The sequence below is a fragment of the Pipistrellus kuhlii genome, unplaced genomic scaffold (genome assembly GCF_014108245.1).
Source record: "Pipistrellus kuhlii isolate mPipKuh1 unplaced genomic scaffold, mPipKuh1.p scaffold_m20_p_14, whole genome shotgun sequence".
Taxonomy (NCBI): Eukaryota; Metazoa; Chordata; class Mammalia; order Chiroptera; family Vespertilionidae; genus Pipistrellus; species Pipistrellus kuhlii.
Window position 1 is genome coordinate 26,071,609 of NW_023425449.1, and position 3,398 is coordinate 26,075,006.

Here is a 3,398-nt window from a genome sequence, read left to right on the forward strand (position 1 = left end):
TAGCAACCATACTTGGGTAAAAATTGCTATTTAATATCTTAACCTTGCTGTTTTGGGTTCTGTACTTATTTAAAAGTTATTTTGATTTTTCTGAACTTATGTAGGCTATCCCAATACTCCATTTATGATGGTTTGAATATCCCACTGATTGTGTTCTCACTGGCCATCGAAGCACATTCTTCTGGGACCCAGGACAGATAACTGAGCTTCAGTTGACTCAGTGGTCCCGGAATCAGAAGAGCACAAATTATCCTAAATTGCCTCAGTAGCTACTGAGAGTGCATTCCTGTTGACTCAGTGATCCCAGAATCTGGACAGCACCATTATTCTAAATTGCCCTGGTGGTTCCATAATGTGTTTCTGTCGATTCAGTGATTTGTAGATACTTTAGATAACTAACTTGCTCAGTTTCACTTCTGTAAAAGCCTTGCATGAAACAGGTTCCTCATTCCAGACCCAAAGATGTAATCAATACCTTTGTGATATTCTGCCAATATGAGCCAGATGTGGCAAGCTGTTTGGGGCTGCGAGATTTGGAGCTCTAGCCCCTCGTATGCTGCCAGCCTTTAATAAATGAGTCCATAATTTGACTTTTTGAGGCACCCTTTGTAAGTTGTGTATTACACTACAACAACCTCATTAACATAGCAAAAGCCCAAAAGACACTATATTCCTCTCTGAGGAATTGTGCCAGAAATAGGGAGAAGAATAGGGATGAAGACCAAATATATCTTAAATCACAATACTATACAGGGGCATGATTCTGCCTGTCACAATGGCCTCCAATTACCCCTATTTCCTAGTGTTCATAGACTTGTTTAGTTTTCTCCCACATTGAACTAGGGTTGGTCTGTCTGACCAATAGCATGCGGTAGAAGTGATGGCATGTGGATTCTGAGATTAGCTAAAATAGACTGCAGCTTCTAACTCAGGTGTTTCTCTCTCTCTGTGTCTCTCCCACCCCCCTCTTTTCTTGGTCTTACCACACATCATTCTGGAGGAAATCAACTGCCATGTCTTGGAAGATAGTTGACAACTCTGTGGAGTGGTCCATGTGGTGAGGAAATAAGGCTTTAGCTAACACTTGGGGGTGGGGTGTGGGGGGGATGAGAACTCCTTGGAAATAGATCTTCCAGTTCCGGTTAAGGCTTCAGAACACTGCATCCCAAGCTGACAGCTCAACTGCAACTTCATGAGAGAACCTGAGACAGAACCACCGGGGAAGACTGCTCCCACATCATGACCCTCAGAAACCATGAGATAAGGCATGTTGTTTTAAGACACTAAATTGTGAGGTTAATTTGTCAAGCAGCGGTAGATAACTAATATATAAAGAGTAGATTAGTGTGCAGCTAGGGATTGGTGGAAATCCATTAATATTGTGATGGGACTCATAAATATCACCGCAGTCCGCATTGCTGTCCAACAATTGCATGAAAGATAGCCAGAAGAGTTACAGCAGGAAACTTGTCATGATAACAGGGGATTTTAAGCAGCAAAAAGAACAATTGCTAACTAATATACAATGCTGGGACTACATTGTCAGAAGAATCATGTTATGATGACTCTGTTTTCTTATTTCATTTGCACTTCTGTTTTCTAGAAGGTATCTTTTGAATGAATATACATGCCATATAAAAATGCAAATTTAAACAAAAATGAGATACCGTGTATTACCTTTTTAATTTATAAAGATGAAGACAAATTAGGCCTCTTTGGTCTCAGCGGCAGAAGCAAGATGACGAAGGGGACGTCATCGTTCGGCAAGCGCCGCAACAAGATGCACACTCTGTGCTGCCGCTGCAGCTCCAAGGCCTACCACCTGCAGAAGTCCCCCTGCAGCAAGTGAGGCTACCCCGCCAAGCGCAAGAGGAAGTACAACTGGAATGCCAAGGCCAAACGACGAAACACCACTGGGCCCAGCCGCATAAGGCACCTGAAGATCGTGTACCGCAGATTCAGGCATGGATTCCGTGAAGGAACAACACCCAAACCCAAGAGGGCAGCTGTGGCCGCATCCAGTTCATCTTAAGGAATTTGATTAGTCGCGCAATAAATCTCGGTTTAAAAAAAAATACTTGATTAGAGTCATTTTGGGTAAGAGTATAAACTAATATACTATTTCTCTAGAGCACATGTGTCAAACACAAGGCCTGCGGGCCAAATCCGTCCCGCCAGGCCTTGCAATGTGGCCCGCACCACGCTGTCATCACTGCACTCCACTGCCTTTCCATCACAATGACAGTTTATGACTGTTCAGTAAACCATTTGGCCCGCGATTTAGGCTGGATTTTAGATTTTGGCCCCTTCTCTGATTGAGTTCGACACCCCTACTCTAGAGGATTTGGTAATGTATTTTGAAAGCCTGAAAATATGCTTAACCAATAACTATACTTTTAAATATTTTTAAATAATCTTAACAATTGAGTCAGTTTATTTATTGTAGCATTGTTTATATGCTTGAAATAATTTAAAAATGAAAATAATCTAAATATCCAAACATAAGGGCTTGATTAAATACATTATGACATATTTAATGCTATAATATTTTCTATAATCACTGCTTTTACTGCATTCCCCAAATTTTAATACATCATTTGTTATTTTTACTTAATTCAAAATATTTTTTAAATTTCCTTGAGAAATTTGAAAAGATCAACAAAGTCAACAAACTTTAGCTAGTTTGACCAAGAAAAAAACAGAGAAAATTCAGATCTTTAGAATAAGAAATGAAAGAGAAGGCCTTACTACTCACCTTCCAGAAATAAAAAGAATTATAAAGGAACACTCTGAACATTTGTATGCTAACAACTGGAATAACCCAGAAAGTGGTCAAATTTAGAAAGATACAAACTACCAAAATGGGCTCAATTAGAAATAGATAATCTAAATAGATCTAAAACAGTGCAGAAATTAAATCAATGATAATAATTAAAAATCTACCCCCACAAAAAGAGTTAGGTGGCTCAGCTGGCATGGCTCAGTGGTTAAGTGTTGACCTATGAACTAGGACAGTGGTTGGCAAACACATTAGTCAACAGAGCCAAATATCAACAGTACAACGATTGAAATTTCTTTTGAGAGCCAAACTTTTAAAACTTAAACTTGTTCTAATGCCACTTCTTCAAAATAAACTAGCCCAGGCCATGGTATTTTGTGAAGAGCCACACTCAAGGGGCCAAAGAGCCGTATGTGGCTCACGAGCCGCAGTTTGCTGACCATGGAACTGGGAGGTCATGATTCAATTCCTGGTCAGGGCACATGCTTGGGTTGCAGCCTCAATACCTGGTAGGGGGTGTGCAGGAGGCAGCTGATCAATGATTCTCATCACTGATGTTTCTATTTTTTTCTCTCCCTCCATCTCTGAAATCAATAAAAATATGTATATTTTAAAAAGA

At 40.1% G+C, this 3,398-nt stretch overlaps 1 pseudogene; it reads left to right on the top strand.

Moving 5' to 3' along the window:
* The first annotated feature begins 1,714 nt into the window (after window positions 1-1,714).
* Window positions 1,715-2,102, top strand: LOC118718525 (annotated as a pseudogene).
* The last annotated feature ends 1,296 nt before the right edge of the window (window positions 2,103-3,398 follow it).